Here is a 19,414-nt window from a genome sequence, read left to right as displayed (position 1 = left end):
CATACAGACCAGCCGCTAGTGTAATGTTGTCTGCTTATGCCTGGGGAAGAGAATTAGCTTTTCATGCAGTTCTGCAGCTCTTTTGTGATAACAGCATGTGTCCCGTGTGGAATTAGGATGTCTTTCCTCTTTATCATGCATGTGGCTGTGACACATTACAGAGTCCCTCCACTCTAGCGCCCCATTCTTGTTTAACAGGAAACCTCTACTTAATGTTCCCCTACTTTCCCTCCACAAATACCACAATTCTGGACACATTATTTATTTCCCTTTAGGAGAATGAATTCTCACAACTGTCATGGAACAGGCATCTGGAGCAGGTGGGGATAGAGAGGAAGGTTACATACTGAGTCTTGGGCCTTTCAGCTGAAGAGTCCAATTTAATGATTTTGAAGGGAGACTCATAGTCGCTTAAAATAGCCCTGACCAGGATTACAATCTGCTCTTAAACTACTTTACATGACATATAATTACACTGTATTCCATAAAATAGTATTTTGTTTCATAGCATAGTATTTTATTTCAGGTGCAAAGTACATAACTTGTGTATTTATACATACCTTCTGAACATATTGGTCATCACTTGTGTAAATACTATAGCAGCTAACCGTGGAATGAAATGTAATTCTGCTACTGTTTAACAGTTTTCTCTTAGTATTTTATTGAGAGTTGCAATCTGAACATTCGTGTTTGAGAAGTGCACACCATTTGACCTTCAGTTTGAAAATATATCTTATATTAAAAAGTAATATGGTTAATCCTCAAGGCAATATTGCAGTATTTTTTCCCAGCCTCTTCCTCCCCACCCCCCCCTGTAAATCTTAACATAGAAACACAAGATATATAACATTCTTCAGTGGAAGTAAGAATAAAAAGGGATTCTAAAATAATACTAAACAAAATGAAATGTGTGTATGAAGGGAGGGGAAATATTTTTTTTATTTTGGCAGCAATTCAGAAGTTTGATATACTTTTATATAAACATAGTGATCAATTATGCATTTTTAATCATTTTCAGTATTTGTTAGCTGGGATATTTTTATGTCCCTGAGAAACAAATTCTCAACCATGGTAGTTTAAAACTGATATCAGAATATCCAAAGAGTTATTTTGTTACTCCAAAAGAAGAGATATGAAAAGAAAAATGTTAATTACAGGCTTTAACACTCAGAGTAGGATCTTTTAGTGAGTAGGAGCTTTTAGTAGGGGTGGTCAGAAAAACAGGTTTTACTACTTAAGAGCTGGAGCTTTGTGGTACTATCTAGTTGGAGAGCTTGGAGAAAATGCAACCACTTCTATTTATTACTTCTCATAAGGTGTATGATTTCCTATGATAGAATTAACTTTTAGGAACTGTCATTTTTGGTGTCCACAGTAACTAAAAGTGAAGTGCTTATCCTTTAATCTTGAATACATTTTACTTAGTTAGTGCTTGCTATCATCTGCAGTGGTTTTCCAGCTGCTGGATTTTATGCTGGGATCTCAGATCTCATTCTGTAGAAGCATAGTACAATATGTGTTACTAAATTGACTTCTAACCATAGCAAATAATTTCTAAAATAGAGGGCCAAATTCTGCCCTCCTTTCCTTGTGTGCAATCCCATGGAATTCAAAGGACATGCATGGGTGTACCTGTGAGCAAAATTTTAGGATACGTCTGTGCTTCAGCAGCACAGCTATGACACTGCAGTTGCGCTGTTGCAGCACTGTAGTGTAGATACTTCCTACATCAACAGGAGAGTTTTTTCTGTCGATGTAGGTAATCCACCCCCCTCAAGAGGCAATAGCTACGTCTGCAGAAGAATGCTTCTGTCCATCTAGCTGCATCTACAGAGGTGGTTTGGTCCACCTAACTATGTCACGCAGGGCACAACATTTTTCACAGCCATGAGCGGTATATCTAGGTTGATCTAAGTTGTAGGTGTAGACCAGGCCTCAGAGACATATAAAGTTTTCTCTGTGTTTTATAATCTTATTTAGAAACATGTGTGGCAGAACCTCATTTCTCTGCATTTCCATAAACTGGAAATCTGTGCTGAAAATGGTTTTGGGGTTTGCATCTTATTGAAGCCCAAATATGGGAAATTCTGAGGAAGGCTGGGGTATTGGCTCTCTGTAGGACAATGGGGGATCTCTTCTGGCCTCACTCCTGGGGTTCATCTGTGCCCTGAAACAAGGCCTTTACAATTGGCTAATGGTGCTGGTGTTCCTCCATTGCTTCAAAAGTCACTAATTTGTAATGGGTAGGTTTCCCTCACTCGATTACAGCTTGAATTAGGAAGAATTCTCCTGTCGACCTAGCGCTGTCTACACCGGGGCTGAGGTCGGTTTAACTGTCGGTCAGGAGTGTGGATTTTTCACACTCCTGAGCGACGTAGTTATACCGACTTAATTTCCTAGTGTAGACCAGGCCTTAGCGTAGTTTAGGTCTTTCACTTGCATCTACATTTAAGCATCCTCTACTTTTCAACTCAGTGATATGTTATGATATATATTTGTGATGATGGTTTAAGGAATATATATTTAGTAAAACATGTTTCAGTGCTTTATATGCTTTAAATGTCTATTATTGTCCCAACATAAAAAGAGGCAATGTGTTTTGTAATATGTTGCTCCTGCCCATGTTTGCCTGTTTTTAGATTTTTGTCTTTAAAGCTTGCTTATACCAGTATTGAAAAGTATGGAAACATAAGTTCTCACTTTCATTTCAAGTAATATGATTTCCTTTTCAGCCATGAGCACTGGTCTTGGCTTTTGAGAAGACAAATGAAATAAACTCTCAGGCCTTGTCTACAGTGGATGCAGTTTATACCAGAGCTATTTTGATAATATCGTTTATAACAGTTTCCTGAACAAAATAAGATAAAGGATTATTTTGCCAGTATAACGGCATCTACACTAGGGCTTTGGCCAGAATAGCTATGTTAAGGGTTTGATTTTTTTCCAGGCTCCTAACTGATAATGATAAGCTGGCAAAATTTTAAGTGTAGACCAGGCCTAAGAAACCAGGAGTTGTTATAATTAACTGTAGATTATGTTTGAAGATTAATATTATAAAAGGTCAGTGACTTGTGACTTCAAAATAGTAAGTGGCAATAAAACACGGGGCAGTTACTTTGGTGTGGTGTCCTTATGCAGTTTGCAGGACATTTCATTTAGTTTTCTGTAACAATGACTAAAAGTATTTGTCTTCATTATTAGCACTATCAGTGCTATTACCAGTGCAAAAGTGTAACTTTCAAAAAACAGTTATGGAAGCTTAATTAGTTGTTCTCAGTTGTTTTACAATATTTGGATGTTGGTACTTGTGAAAGAGAGAGAGTGGTGTTATTATACAAACAAATTCCATGTGTGCTTCCTCTGCTTAATTCTTATATTCCACCTCAGTCTTATGCAACACCCATGCTTTTACCATCTTGAGCCTTTTACAATATAAGATTGCCAATTGCACTGAGCTGATTAGTGATATTTGCGAAGAGAAGAAAAATTCAGTGGCACCATGAATGAGAGACCCTAACATGTTTCTTAAAAGTTTCCCGAGAATATGCCTATAGAAGTCAAAGATTCGTTCTTTGGGCCTGCCTCTTGATCATATATGCTAATTTACCAGTTTGTTAGGAAGTGGCAAATATGAATTACATTCAGACAATCTGGAGTATTTTGTTGCCTATAGTAGTCTAACACGTATAAAAAGTAGATGACTAATAGCAAGGGAATCACTGCAATGTTGTGGATTATATTCAGGTTAGAACAGAGCTATCATGTTATGACATATCTTACGGCATCCATAGCCCATTGTGGTGCACCAGCAATTTTTTAAAAAATGTAACAAGTTTATTACTTTTCTAAAGAACAAGTAATTACACACATCTCCAGCAGGGTTGGTTTTACTACTGATCAGAAAAAATTTATACTGTAGGAAGCCTGAATAGAACTATAGTGCTAAGTCTTTTAATTCCTGTAAGTAGCATCCATTTTTGTAGACATAGCCTTTAGAAAACTTTTTGTGGTAAAGCAATCAATTTAAAAAATCTAAATATTATCATCACAGGGAAAACATTCACAGGTGTTTCATAATTTATATACTTATTTATAAAACACACAAGTAAATTTCTATAATACTACGTCATCAGTATTCCCTATATGAAGCCATTACTACCATGCTGTGTCTATCACTATTTAAACTGTTTTGTGTATCACCATTCTCCTTTCACTTCTTGAGGTATATCCTGTTTGACCATAATTGCTGTCATTTTTTTGAATGGTTCCTGGTTTTGTTTAGAAATGCCGTTTTCAGTAGAATAAAGGAGTTACATAAGTCACATCATACTGCTGACTTATACATCATTCACTGTTTCCTCCTTAATGATGTAATACTGTGGTTGTGAAAGTCATGTGCACTTCTTTCCATTCACTTTTAGGTCACCAGGGTGCCAATTCTAAGTAGGTGAGAGATCAAATGAAGACTCAGAAAATTGCTCTGTGTGGATTATCAGCCTTGTTTTAAAAAATAATAAAATTGTTGTCATAAACACTGTGTTCTCCTGATTTTTACAAACATAAACATCCCCAGAAGAAAAATTGCACAGGATAGTTTGGAGAATTTTGCAAGGCTGTGACATGTTCTGTATCTAATGTATTGTGGAATATTTACAGTATATTTAATCTAAAATAAAGGGCTATTTGAGTTCAGAATATTTTACATAAATGCTTTTTGCACTGGTGGATTAAGACAGGATCCTTGGGATCCAAGCCCAGGGTTCTGTGAAGGCCCAGTAAAAAAGAGAATCTGGGGAAACCAAGAAAGAATTAGGGAAGGAAATCAGGGAGTCCCAGGAGACTGTGAGGAAGAATTTGTGGGTGCATGATTATTTTAAAGAGCCTGAATTTTAAGTCATAATTATCCTGTGGTGCTAGTTAAAGGAAAGGATTAATAAGGGGGGAAATCTTTAAAAGTATAGGCATTTGGTTAGGATCTGTTTCTTCAAGTATAAAATTCTTAGTTGAACCTGTTGGTCTTGAAGCCCATCTATATCTGGCTTCCTTTGAGATTTTTGGCACTCCCTTATTTAGGACATGCTGTAAGTGCTATAAGAACAGTCTTTTTGTAGTATTTTGGCATTCCTGCCAGTTCTGTTTTGTCCAAAAAGGCTCCTGGTTTTAAATCCAGTCCCATTTCTCATTAATCATGCTGGAACTTGAATTATCTGATGCACAAAGACGAATGCCAGGTCTTCTGTCACTAGGGACAGCAAAGAAGAAAGTGTATTTCAGTGAAGTCTGAGGTAAGGTTAGGGTAACATATTTAACTAATAAGAAATAGCTTTTACACACAGCACTGATGCTGCTGTAGTCTAGCCTGACTGTATTCATTGATTTAGGCTGTTCAGTTGGTTCCCCTCTTTCTCTCCCACTTCCCAGAATCAACAGAAAATGTAGCACAGCATAGAGTCATGCAGCTTGTGTGGCAACCTTAAACTTCCTGCTGAAGTTTGATTCTTTAGCAGGAGGATGGCTGCTGACTGCCTGCCCTTTCTGTTAGTCACAGCTTTCTGCTGATGTGTTTGAGTGCAGAACAGAGAGGAGAACCAGCTGAGATAGTGGGGAGGCTGGAGTCAGCAGTCAGCCCCCTGGCCAGACCAACTGTCAACATCCTCCAAATGTTGTGGAAGTGTGTAAAAATAATCAAGTAGGGAGAGCAGAACATGGATGAGGTGGACAATGTCTACCTCCCTCTTCCCAGGTCTACATCTGAGGTGAGATAGTTGAGGGGGAGAAAGAAGAGGAGAGAAACACGTATGATGTGTCACCAACACAGGGCCTCACCCTCTAGCCTGAGAGGAAGAGACTAAGAGGAAAAACCCTGAGTCACCCCAGCACCAAGTGAGAGGCAAAGATTAAAGAAGAACCAATGACCCCCTAGAAAGAGAGAGAAACAGATGCTCCCTGAAGATGCAGGAGTGGAAATGGACCTGTAACTCTCTTCTGGCAGTGTGAGATGGAGGAATAGTGAACATGCTAATTATCTCTAGCATATGCTGAGTGGAGCTAACAGTCCACTACTGGACCTTTCCACAGGAGCTTGGGGAAGGGGATTGTTTGGGGTCAGAGGATTGCAGGGCCTCAGTAATGTTGAGAGAGACTCCAGTGGTGATCAAGGACAGCAAACTAGACATGAGTTTGCAAAGTGATATGACACAACACCTGTAATACTCATTTCTGAGCACCATGTTACCAGAAAGAGATTGACAAACTGGAGGGAGACCAGAGAAGAGCAACAGATAAGATAAAAATATCTTGTGACACCGGCTACAACAGTGCCATGCGAATGCCTGTTCTCACTTTCAAGTGACATTGTAAACAAGAAGCAGGCAGCATTATCTCCTGCAAATTGTAACCAAATTTGTTTGTCTGAAGGATTGGTTGAACAAGAAGTAGGACTGAGTGTACTTGTCAGCTCTAAAGTTTCACATTGTTTTATTTTTGAATGCAGTTATTTTTTGTACATAATTCTACATTTGTAAGTTCAACTTTCATGATAAAGAGATTGCACTACAGTACTTGTATTAGGTGAATTGAAAAACACCATTTCTTTTGTTTCGTACAGTGCAAGTATTTGTAATCAAAAATAAATATAAAGTGAGCACTGTGCACTTTGTATTCTGTGTTGTAGTTGAAATCAATATATTTTAAAATGTAGAAAACATCCAAAAATATTTACATAAATGGTATTCTAGTATTATGTAACAGTGCGATTAATTGCATGATTAATTGTGATTAATTTTTTTAATTGCATGATTAATTGCGATTAATTTTTTAATCGCTTTACAGCCCTAATTAAAAGTTACGTATTTATGGCTTAGGTTAAGAGGCATGCCTACAAATATATGAAGTGTGTAAATAACAATGAGAAAAAGGAAATATTTAGGGCTGGGATTTTCAAGGACAATAGGATTTGAATAACTAATTCCTTTAGGCTCCTTTGAAAACCCCAACTTAGGGTGGTACATGGTGGTATAGCTAAGAATTAAAGGATGAAATTAAGGCAATTTTAGGATGGATAATAGGAATAAACTTCCTGACAATGCATGTATTAGGTTATGGAACAGTTTCCCCAACGGAAATGGTAGAAGATGAGAGTTGTAAAAGTAGACTGGAGAAAACACTAAACTGTAGAGCCCTGCGTGGATACAAAAAGGTGTATCCACATCCAATCTACGATCTGCAAAAATTGTCTGCAGATATCTGCAGATTTGCACGGATCTAAACAGCTCCACAGGTCACTGTACAGCAGTGATGCAGGGCTGTGTCAAGCCCCCAGCTGCCTCCCCCAGCCCCACTTCTCCCCAGAGACCTCCTGCCCTGCCACCCACTCCGCCTCTGCCATACCTCCTTCCCCACTCTGGGCAGAGAGGCTACAATTCTGGGACCTTCTCTGCAGTTCCGCCCTCCCCATGGGGGGCTTGAACAAGATGCAGCAGCTCGAATGCAAGCAGCCATTGCCACCTGCTCATTTAAAGAACAGTCCCACCTGTGTGATTCAGAGAGCCAAGCTGGAGCCTGCAGGCTGACTGACAGCTGCTCAGTTTTGTTGAATGTGTGCTGCAGAGCCCTGTGTGGACACAAAATTTGTATCCGCATCTGTGCTGCAATCCGTAAAAATGGTCTGCGGATAGTCACATCCGCTGATACAAAACGGATACTTGCGGATTTGCAGGGCTCTACTAAACTGTACTATGGGGAAGAATGTTACATTGGCAGGATCGACTGACCCAATAGGACTTTTGTATCACTGTCTTCTTGAGCAGGGGGTTGGACTAGATGACCTCCTGAGGTCCCTTCCAACCCTGATATTCTATGATTCTGTGATTCATTTTATGTATACCAATTTCACCTATGCCATTTGAAGCTGCATAATCCCCTAAAACGGAATCAGTCTACTATTTAGTCTACCTCATAGCTTGGATATTAGTACTATATCCACATGGTTTATTGTAGCTCATGGAGGCTTGGATACAAAGTAAGAGGAAAGAGTACCCACAGGTTCCATGGTAGTTGCTACATCACGTCATGTGCATACAGGAACTTGGCATCAGAGCCAGAGTTGTCCAGCTTCAGCTGGAGTGCATAGTAGATGGACCACAAGTCTGGTTGTGGGTGACGATTTGTATGTTCTTGTGCTGTGGGACCTGGAAGAAACCCCCCCAACCTCATTTTCATGTGATACGTAAATATGCAAATACTCCTTTTAGATTAGCTCTTGGAACACTGACCACATATTTGGGAAATTACTGGAATTTGATACCTTGTGAATCTTTTTGTTTAATGACTACCAGCAATGTACTCTGTGCTGTCCAAATGTACATACGCATGGTCCTGGCTGCACTCTAGTCCCAACAGACAAAATAGTTCAGAGGTGTCTGATGAGGGTTCATGCTAACGGTGATGAAAAAATGTTAGACAGATTATCATTAAGGACTGTGGTGGAAACATATTTTTTGGTGAGATTTGAAGAGGTGGTCTAGAAGGCTGTTCACTTTTAGATTCTTTAAAACCTTTCAGAACTGTAAGCCTCCACTCCCTGTGGACAAGTGGGCTCCAGCCCATGTATCATGGTGCTACAGCCAGGAAGTGGAGCTACCTTTGAGGGGAAAATATCGTAAAAATTAAATTTTTGGGGTAAATTTTCAAAACCACCTAGGTGATCTTAGGGGCTTTTGAAAAACTTTATTTCATACTAAAAAACCAAACTCACAGTTATTGCTCTACTGCCCAAGACACTCCTGAATTTGAAAAGTGTGGAATTTCCTCTTAAACTTCTCCCTGCCTGAGGCCAGGATGAGCAAGTTCCACTGCAGTTCCAATTATAGCTTTTCTAGACCTAAAAATTGTATGATTTAAAGTCTGATATCTTGCAAGCACTGAGCGCCAGAGATGGAAGTTTTATATCTAACACTTGGAAGGGCCTGAGATAGCTTTTCTTTATACAAAAAGCCTGTTATTTTAGGTCATTTTTAGACAGTTTTGTGCCAAAAAATCACTTGATTATCATTCAATAATTGCCTTGTTCTGTTTATTCACTCTGAAGCATCTGACACTTACCACTGTTGGAAGACAAGATATTGGGCTAGATGAACCATTGGTATGGCTCAATTTGGCTTTTCTTATGTTCTCCACAGATTCCTGTAAAGTTGGACTCATACTAACTAGGGCATTTGCCTTTTCAGGCGGAGGAACATGCAATACATTTTTCAAAAACCATTATAAATAAAAAGATTTCTAAAATACATTTTCTGTGACATATGTGCATTCCTTATAGTCTATGAGGGATGGTAAGAAATAATGATTTTTATCAGCGCCCTTTTGGGTTGACCTACACAGTTCACCCCTTAGTTATACGTCTGTTTCAAACTCAAGTTGATAAAACCCTTATACCACATCACATCATCATGTTTTCCCCATATATGTTATAGACACATTATTGTCTGCAAAAGATTCTCTCTCTCTCTCTCTCGGTATATGTCAAGCATTATATTATATTTATATATAACTAAATTTCCTGGTCACCTTTAAAGAATAAATAAGATTTTGTTTGCTCTGTAAAGAAAATTCCTTCTGACTTGAGTGAAAGTCCCCTATGCAATTAAAGTTATGAGCTGGGTACACAAGGCCTGATAATAGATGGCACATATGCACAGTTTAAGGCTCTGATTCTCTAGAGGGATATGTGCAGGCTGACATTTATGCGCACCGCTCTAGACTCCCATTGTCTTCAGTGGGACTACACTCAACTGGATTCCATTGCATGACTGGGGCCTATGTTTGGGATTTACAGTAAGAACACAGGACTTTTTTTTAAGTACACAGAATTAACAAGAGCAATTTTAAAACCAAACAGATTTGTACAACCAGGAAAAAATTGCTCACTGAAGTTTAAATTGTAAAAAGCATGAAAAATTAAGGCCTAAGATATTCGATAGTATGTATTTAAACAGCAAAGCCACTCCAGTAGCAAAGAAAAGTTACTTCTGTTGTAAAGTTGATAAAGATATTTTATTTTGACTGTTAAAGCTCTTTCTACCGTGTTGCTATCGATTCTGTTTTAAAAGAGCAGAAAATACAAAATTTTGCAAAGACAAAACAAAGATAGGACAATGACCTACTGTAAATAATGAAAGAGATGAAGTGTCTGAGAACAAATCTTTTGTCACAACATTTTAAAAGAATGCTTGTCACAGATTTATGTAATGGGGATTATTGCTAAATATAGAGTATTACAAACTAGAGACACAAACTCAGTTCAATGTGGAAATGTTAAAATACTAACTTCAATCGGCCATCAAGCAACCTCAGGAGTAGAATTATTATACTGTGGAGGGAGCAAGATTCAGCTCTCCTTGTCTGGAAGGACAGATGAGCCTTTGAAATAGATTAGGAGAAGAAAATAGAGGAGGGAACCTACTGTATGAAAAATAAACCATGTAAACATAAAAAATGCAATTTACAAGTTCCTAAACCCTTTGTCGTATACTTTATATTAGAATAAATATGTATGAAATCAGAAAGTCCAAATAAATAACTTTTAAAATAAATCAGTGCCATTTGTGACTGTATTTTGATTATGTGAGCACATCCCCAGGAACTGTATTAAGTCACCACCTAAGTATATGCAATATACACGTCAGTCATGGTCACAGCTAGTCTAAGCTGGATCTGAAAGAGTGACTTAGAGATGCAAGGTTCTTTAAGTCACATTGCCAATCCCTGAATCATCCCTAAGTAATTTTTTTTCAGAGTGCTCCACATTCTCCTATGAAAAACCTTAGTAAGAACAAGAATGAAACTTTAGAAAAAGCTATACTTATTGTGCAAGGTCTTGTCAAGACAAGTTCCAGAATTTGAATGGTTTCGGGTGGGGAAAAGAGAGACAATAAGGCAAATAGTCTGTGTATTATCTCAGCTGCTGAAATGAATGTTTTGTCTGAACATACAAAAAAAAGTTAATGAAAATGTATTGTATTTTTAATTGTTTTTAATCAGTCTGTTTAATACATGTTTATGTTTGGTTAATATGGGTAAAATGAAGTTATGGCTCAATCTTGAAAAGCACTAAGTGCATTTTGGGATGTGCTGGCCCCTTCAGGTGCCATTAAAGCGTATGGGATTTCTGTCCTGAGTAAGAAGTTTGCAGGCCTGGGCCTTGCATTAGTCAACATCACCAGGAAGTACCAGAAGTCTCACAAGAGAACCTTTTCCCTTTTTGATATGCCTAGCATGATTTCTAGACCAGAAAGGAATAGAACACTATCTCGACTTTTGGACATTTGGATCAATGGATCCAAATGGATCAATGAATAACGGCTCAATGAATCTTTTGAGATTTACTTTTTACTATACTTTAAACACCAACTATTGTTCAGAGTGACTCCAAACCATAAAACTTATAAAGCTTGAAATTTTTGCAAGAAGCATAAAAAAACTGGAGTATGTGGCCTGTGGGAGAGTAAGTACTGGGTTAATTTATAACTTAAGCAAATGAATCTATAAAAAGAAGAAAAGCTCTATAAGAAATAGGTTAACGTATGATTAAAAAAACCCAACAGATAAAAGATATCTGAACTTGTTTGGTCCCAGTGATTTTATCACTAAGGAATTCAATTATAGGTGTGTTGGGAGTAGCAAATCACAATTCTGTAAATTACTAATGAGACAGAAAGATCTTTATCATGTTCTGTATGTGTTCACATGCAAAGTTCAGTCCTGCCCTCTGTAAATAAACTCTTAGCACCTAGACTGTGCTCCTTTGCAGAAACTCAATGTCACAACAGTAGGAACAGAGATATAACTTGGGCTGAATAATTTTTTGAACGTGCCGGCAGATGTACAATATTCTTAGAAATGAGAGGTTTCAGAGTAGCAGCCGTGTTAGTCTGTATTCGCAAAAAGAAAAGGAATACTTGTGGCACCTTTGAGACTAGAACGGGAATGGAGTCTTAGAACTTAGTAAGTAATCTAGCTAGATATGCGTTAGATTCTGATTTCTTTAAATGTCTGAGAAAAATAAGCTATGCTGAATGGAATGGGTATTCCTGTTTTTGTGTCTTTTTGTAACTTAAGGTTTTGCCTAGAGGGATTCTCTATGTTTTGAATCTGATTACCCTGTAAGGAGTTTACCATCCTGATTTTACAGGGGTGATTCTTTTTACTTTTCTTCTATTAAAATTCTTCTTTTAAGAAACTGAATGTTTTTTCATGGTTCTTAAGATCCAAGGGTTTCGGTCTGTGGTCACCTATGCAAATTGGTGAGGATTTTTATCAAGCCTTCCCCAGGAAAGGGGGGGTAACGTTTGGAAGGATTTTGGGGGGGAAAGATGTTTTCAAACAGACTCTTTCCTAATAATAATACTCGTTGGACGTTTGGTGGTGGCAGCAAAAGTCCAAGGGCAAAAGGTAAAATAGTTTGTACCTTGGGGAAGTTTTAACCTAAGCTGGTAAAAGTAAACTTAGGAGGTTTTGATGCAGGTCCCCACATCTGTACCCTAGAGTTCAGAGTGGGGAAGGAACCCTGATAAATTTGTTAGTCTCTAAAGTGCCACAAGTACTCCTTTTCTTCTTAGAAATGAGGTTAGCCAACAGATGGCTTTTCCTTTCTGTGGGCTGGTGATTTTCAACTTTGGATTTAATTCATTTAATATTATTAGCATTTTCTAGAAACTGCAAAGAGGAGACAACCTTTTTTTGGGGTGCCTTGTTTGAGGGTGGTCCAAGACTGTGGAATGAACTTCCCCGGGAACTAAGGACCATCATAAATCTCACCACCTCCCACTCCAAGTGCAAGGTGCATTTCTTTGACCTTGCCTTTTATAAACACATAGCAACAGGTATATTTATTTAATAAATTTAAAAAAAAAACCTACTAAAACAAAACACTCCATTGAACACATTTCTCCCTCTCTGGAGAGGATGAAAGAACAAACAACATATGACAGATGTGTAGTCACTATGTTTAATGGACTATTGGGAGGCGCTCAGATACTACATTCATGAGTGTGGTATAAAAACCTATATAGAATAGAACTAACAAGTTGAATTCAGGATACATATGACATCAGTGTACCATGGAGATGCATTAAGTGAATCACACAAGGCTGGATTTATTTAGCCTGTGTTGCATATTCTATTAGAGAGTTTTAACCCACTAATTTACATAATGACTCTTTATTTACCCAAGGGAGGCAGATTGGCCTCAGGTCAATTAACTCCTAGGGCCTGCAATCCAAATTGTTTTAAGGGCTGCCTGCTACTTGATTCTTACAGCAGTAAATTATTATCTCTTGTCAGTCATTTAAAGAGGAAGGGCAGTTTCTGGAAAAGCAAATATAATTAGCCAAGAGACCCACAGTCCAACTGTAGTTGCAAGAAAGCTTTAAGGGACCAAGCCCTGCTTGCTCTAAACACACAAGAAGTCAGTAGAACAACTCACATGACTAAAGAGAGAAGGATTTCACTCAAATATGCAGTTTTGTGGAAATTCACATATTCTTCTAATTGTAACTTTCCCAATGATTCATAGGCTGCAGAGTGGAGGGGTCACGTAGGCCATGGCCTGGCCACTTTTTGGCCATAATGGTGGGGTAGCTGGGCCAAATTTGAGTGAGTGATGTTGTGACCTGCTGCAGCAACACTGAGGCACCACAACCCTGTATGCAGGTTGCAACACTGGTCACTCAAATTTGGACAGGGTGCGTGCAGGGGCTCATGGGCCAACAACGTCAGGCTGCTGGTAGTGCAGTGAGGGGGTCTGAGGGAAAGAGAGTCAGGTGGGGTGGAAGGCACAAATCTATGCCCACAAACACACACTTTAAATGGCACTCTGCAGCCCCATCAATTAGAGAGTCTCAGACGTTTGAGACAGACTGGGTTTCTCTAAACTTCTCTGAGGCAGGACTAGAATTCTTCCATTTTTCTGCTAATTACAGTGTTGCCACAATATTCCGATATAGAGTCGAGTATATATAATAAATACCTTGAGAGATAGGAGGCGATTCATAGCTAGTGTACTAATTTAACAATCTTATTCCAGGATATTAAACGCTTAAGTTAAGCATTTACTATATTTCACCATTTCGTATCTTATGTTATTTGCTTAGCAGGGTATTTATGGTTGGAGAGAACAGTTATGTGCCCTGAATGCCCAAAAGGCAAAATATTTAATCTTTTTTTTAGCTATTCTTTTATTGACCTGCTGATTTTATTTTCAGCAAGCAAGTTACTCTATCCTGAAAAACAATCCGAATGATCAAGAGCTGCTAGATTTTACAATCTTGATTTGCAAAAAAAATAGGTTAAAAATACAGACATTTCTGAGATAAGCAGCACCGTTTAAACTTAAATTTCTTTCACATTTATTTCTTCACCTACATGGGTTCTACCGAAAAGTTTAAAATCAATAGTGATTACAATAAAGTTGGGCCCAGTGGCCCAGGGAGGGTAAACACACTATCATAAAATAAGCAAAGAAAAATAATCCTGTTTGTACAGTGCCTAACACAAGGCACAGTGAAAATCAGAATAAAACAAAATGGCCAAAGATGAACTGCTTCAAATAAAAATACCCTACACAAAACACTGGAGACAGCTAGAAAGTGCAGACATAGGGTCTGATCCAATTTCCAATGAAGTCTTTGCAAAGAGCCACTCCATTGGCTTTAAACCTACAATCAGTGTAGGTCAGTGGAACTGGATTTTACCAATTCCTTGTTCGCAAAACAAAAGAGGCATTGGGAAGCTGAATTTTCTAAGTCCTGAAGCTTTCAGATTAGTTTCACAGTTAGGAGTGAATTACAGTAATCCATTAGCATGGAAGTACTGAGAGCATAAATATGGTCTGAGTGGCAAAGTCCATGTTACAGAAAAAAAGAGTGGTACTGGAGAACATGGAGATGATAATAGCCACTTCAGACTACCGTCATAAAATGGGTTTTCAGAAAGAGCAATGAATACCAAAAATGTCTGACAACCAAGAGCCTCAGCCCCCTGAATAGAAGGAGCCCAGAAGCCTAGAAAGTTAATGAAAACTTAATGTCAAGCAATTTAGGTACTGCAGTGCAAAAAAAAAAAAAAAAGTGTGGGGCGTGGGTGGGAGGGGCATTTAAAAGATTTAAGGAAATACTCTTGTTATGTTTCGGGGAAAGCGGGGTTAGTAACATATCGCATGACTTTCCTCTTGACTCCGAGAATGCTTTGGATGTCTCTCAAGACCACAATGTTGTCTGTTCTGTACAAATATATGAAAGTCCTCTTTCTGTAATTTGCCATTGCTGTTTTTCTTATCTGTGAAGGAAGCACAGTAACTCCCACTGGGGACATTTCATAGTAACTTGATCTTAAAATAAGAAATCTAAGGGAAAGGTCATATCCTAATAAGTTTTGCATACCTAAATTCCCATGGAGCTTCAAAATGATGCTGAATGACTAGGGCACTAACAATTTTCCAACAATATGTTATTGAACAGTTTCCAGTGAGTGTCTACAGCATGCCAGAACAATAAGTGAAATGAAGATAGGATTGACTGGCAGGACATAGCATCCAAGTCTGCCCTTAGATTTATCTGGGCATCTCCCATTGATGATTCTGGGTTTTTATCTTTAGAATTTCTGTGAATTTCTGTCTTCCTCTTCCCTCTTTTCCAATGAAGATAACTGCCCGAAGCCCCTTTAGCTTTCTTCAAGTCCTGGTGTAAGGCTGTTGAAGTCAGTGGAATATGTGTCTCTTTATCTGACAGAAGAAAATGAGAAAGGCATTCTACAAGGCATTCTAGCATAAATAATGGAATCAGCAGCAACTTTTCTTACTTTAATTGAGAGGATGAGTCTTGTAAGGAAGTTATCGTGTAGCCCAAACTGGAAATACCAGCCTAACCCTTCCAATCAAATAGTTTCAATCGTACTGTAAGATGATCCTGCTTACATCAAGGTGCTCTTCTTTTGAGATGCATTTTCTTTTTCTCTACAGGCAGAGGTCCACAGTGAGGGCAGGGCTGATCACCTCCTCGTATGTATCAAACTCTCTCCATGTGCTTCTGATTTAATCATCTACCATGTATATTTTTGCTTTGCTTTGTGAGGTGTATTAGTGTGGTAGTTCCTCAAGTTTTGGCACTCATACATAACTAGTTGAAGCTCTTATAGAGAGGGTTGTTTATTTGTTTTGTTTTTAGGTGTACACCACCAATGTGAGTTTTAAGACTTGCAAGATTCCTAAAGAGACTTTGTTTGCAATTGTGTGTGTAAAACCTCAGTTTATGGTCCATTGTTTCTGTGCTATCACAGATCTGAGAATAAGTACCAAACTAATTGTATCGGTCATAATCACCTTCTTTAATGACTTCAGTTGATTTAAATGGCAATATTTACTTTTAAATTCTCTCATTGTTTCTGATATATTGTCTCTTCCTTTAAGTTTAACTCCAGCACAATGGGTTTAATGTTCCATTCTGCCTCACTCAATTCAGGTTAATTGGAAAAATTCAAAAGATGTGAGGTGAACTTAATCTCTTGGGTGTAAGTTATTCCCTGAAAGATATCTGAAGATGTGGAACTCAGTTCTCTGAATGCCATGCACCATAGTTGGTGTAGCTGGTATCAATACATGTGTAGCCTTTTCTCACATCTGGTATTGCACAGAAATGTTTTTGTCAAAGTGGTTAACCATTGGCTCACAACAGAGATTCAGTGGAGGAGGCCCATGATATGCCTAGCTGTGCTGGCCATTAGGGTTTAAATATGGTATGTCCTGGTATTGACCAAAAGGTACACAAGTTTCCTAAGCAATAAAAAACACTGGGTGAAATCTCAGCCTCATTGAAGTCAATGGGGATTTTGCCATTGACTTAAGTGGAGCCAGGATATCACCCCAAGTGTATTATTGTCTTGTCTGAATAAGTGAACATACGATATATAGCTGTGTAATGTAGTATATACTTCTGAACTATGGGCCAGACTCTATGCCAGTTTACACCAGCAGAAGACAATCCCATAGTTCAGATGTTCTCTGAATATGGGGAAGAGTGTAATTTGTACTGAACAATTTTATGTTATTGCATACACTCTGCAAACTCATCTAGTACAAATGAGGGGTGCCTGGATGAAGAGGGCAAGTGGATACATGAGAAGTGTCTTTTTGTGAACTTGGGGAAGGCAGGAGTCTCTGTTTGGTGGACAGGGGTTGTAAAATTAGGATTAGGCCCCTTTCCAAGTTCCCATTTTTAGGGGAAATATTCAGAAGTAGTAAGTGAAGGTAAGCATGAGAGATGGACCAAAACCAGGCCCTAAATTCCAAACCTATTCCAGTTTGGATGGTGTGACATTTTGCCCAGGATACTCAGAACTGTGAGCCTGACTGTGTTACCACTCTGACTTAGCAAGAGTGAGAGCTTTGCTGCTGCTAAATTGTGTGTCAGTTCCCTGACAGACCAGCAAACTGTTCATGACTCTGCCAATCTAACTTTGACTTGAAGATTATAAACAGCAAATTCCAATTGCTGAGTTCCCCAGAGATATGTCTCTGAATTGTCCAGTTTCTCTCACTGTGACACTCACAGAAATGATCAAATTTGCTGCCTCCAAAGAAACAGAATACCTACAAACCTGTTGGTTTAGCTGAGGATTCACACTCACTTTAATACACAGTGCTGAGGTGGTTTTGTAATAAAACAAGAATAAGTTTATTAACAAACAACAGAGATTTATGTAATACTAAGCAAGAATAAAATAAATGTATGTTTACAAGTAAACAAAATAAATACAATACATTCTACTGACTGAAATTTCATTTCAGCAAGTTACAATCTTTATCTAAGCAGATTTCTCACTTACATCAAGTTTCCAGCAGCTCTTGCCTTTCAGGCCACGAAGATTCAGTTTTCATAGGCTCAGTGCATGATGTACCCTGTCGTCCCCACAGTGATGAATAATTAAAAGTTCTTTTTGCTTCCCTTATATTGCTCAACGTCCATTGTCTCTGCCTCAAGAGCTGGGAAGGCTTCCTGGGGTGTAGATTCTGTCCCCTGGCATTATTATTAAACAGGCTTCTCCCCGCTTGTTTAGTTTGATGGCTTTGTTTACTTTATATGAATATATGCTTCTATTCTCCTGTGCCTATAAGCAAGTCAGTAAGACAGGTAAACACACATTCCTTTGTTTCAGAGTAGCAGCTGTGTTAGTCTGTATTTGCAAAAAGAAAAGGAGTACTTGTGGCACCTTAGAGACTAACAAATTTATTTGAGCATAAGCTTTCGTGAGCTACAGCTCACTTCATCGGATGCATTCAGTGGAAAATACAGTGGGGAGATTTATATACACAGAGAACATGTAACAATGAGTGTTACCATACACACTGTAAGGAGAGTGATCACTTAAGGTAAGCTATTACCAGCAGGAGAGTGGGGGGGGGGGACCTTTTGTAGTGATAATCAAGGTGGGCCATTTCCAGCAGTTGACAAGAACATCTGAGGAACAGTGTGGGGTGGGGAGGGAATAAACATGGGGAAATAGTTTTACTTTGTGTAATGACCCATCCACCCCCAGTCTCTATTCAAGCCTAAGTTAATTGTATCCAGTTTGCAAATTAATTCCAATTCAGCAGTCTCTCGTTGGAGTCTGTTTTTGAAGTTTTTTTGTTGAAGAATTGCAACTTTTAGGTTGGTAATCGAGTGACCAAAGAGATTGAAGTGTTCTCCAACTGGTTTTTGAATGTTATAATTCTTGACGTCTGATTTGTGTCCATTTATTCTTTTACGCAGAGACAGTCCAGTTTGACCAATGTACATGGCAGAGGGGCATTGCTGGCACATGATGCCATATATCACATTGGTAGATGGGCAGGTGAACGAGCCTCTGATAGTGTGGCTGATGTGATTAGGCCCTATGCTGGTGTCCCCTGAATAGATATGTGGACACAGTTGGCAACGGGCTTTGTTGCAAGGATAGGTTCCTGGGTTAGTGGTTCTGTTGTGTGGTGTGTGGTTGCTGGGGAGTATTTGCTTCAGGTTGGGGGGCTGTCTGTAAGCAAGGACTGGCCTGTCTCCCAAGATCTGTGAGAATGATGGGTCGTCCTTCAGGATAGGTTGTAGATCCTTGCGTTGGAGAGGTTTTAGTTGAGGGCTGAAGATGACAGCTTGTGGCGTTCTGTTATTTTCTTTGTTGGGCCTGTCCTGTAGTAGGTGACTTCTGGGTACTCTTCTGGCTCTGTCAATCTGTTTCTACATGCACTGCCTCCCAAACACATTTTAAGAACATATTTTCAGCACCCATCTATAACTCTTTGTACAGAATACATACATACATACATCACACAATTATTTTTGGGACCAGCATGTCACTAGTTTATATATTATACCTTACATGATACCTT

General features: G+C 38.7%; 1 protein-coding gene across 4 annotated transcripts in view; it reads left to right on the top strand.

Moving 5' to 3' along the window:
• PPARG (peroxisome proliferator activated receptor gamma) overlaps nucleotides 1-19,414 on the top strand; it is a 105,514-nt gene that overhangs the window by 9,325 nt on the left and 76,775 nt on the right. For 2 of the 4 annotated variants that reach the window (XM_073352270.1, XM_073352269.1), the window contains exon 2: nucleotides 16,016-16,054. The exons of the other annotated variants lie outside the window; for them this stretch is intronic. The gene's annotated coding sequence lies outside the window, so the exon portion shown is untranslated. The remainder of the gene's footprint in view (nucleotides 1-16,015; nucleotides 16,055-19,414) is intronic. 4 annotated transcript variants of the gene reach the window in all.

This window comes from Lepidochelys kempii, chromosome 7 (genome assembly GCF_965140265.1).
Source record: "Lepidochelys kempii isolate rLepKem1 chromosome 7, rLepKem1.hap2, whole genome shotgun sequence".
NCBI classification, from domain to species: domain Eukaryota; kingdom Metazoa; phylum Chordata; order Testudines; family Cheloniidae; genus Lepidochelys; species Lepidochelys kempii.
The sequence above is the reverse complement of the archived record's forward strand: the minus strand, read 5'-3'. Positions and strand labels throughout refer to the sequence as shown.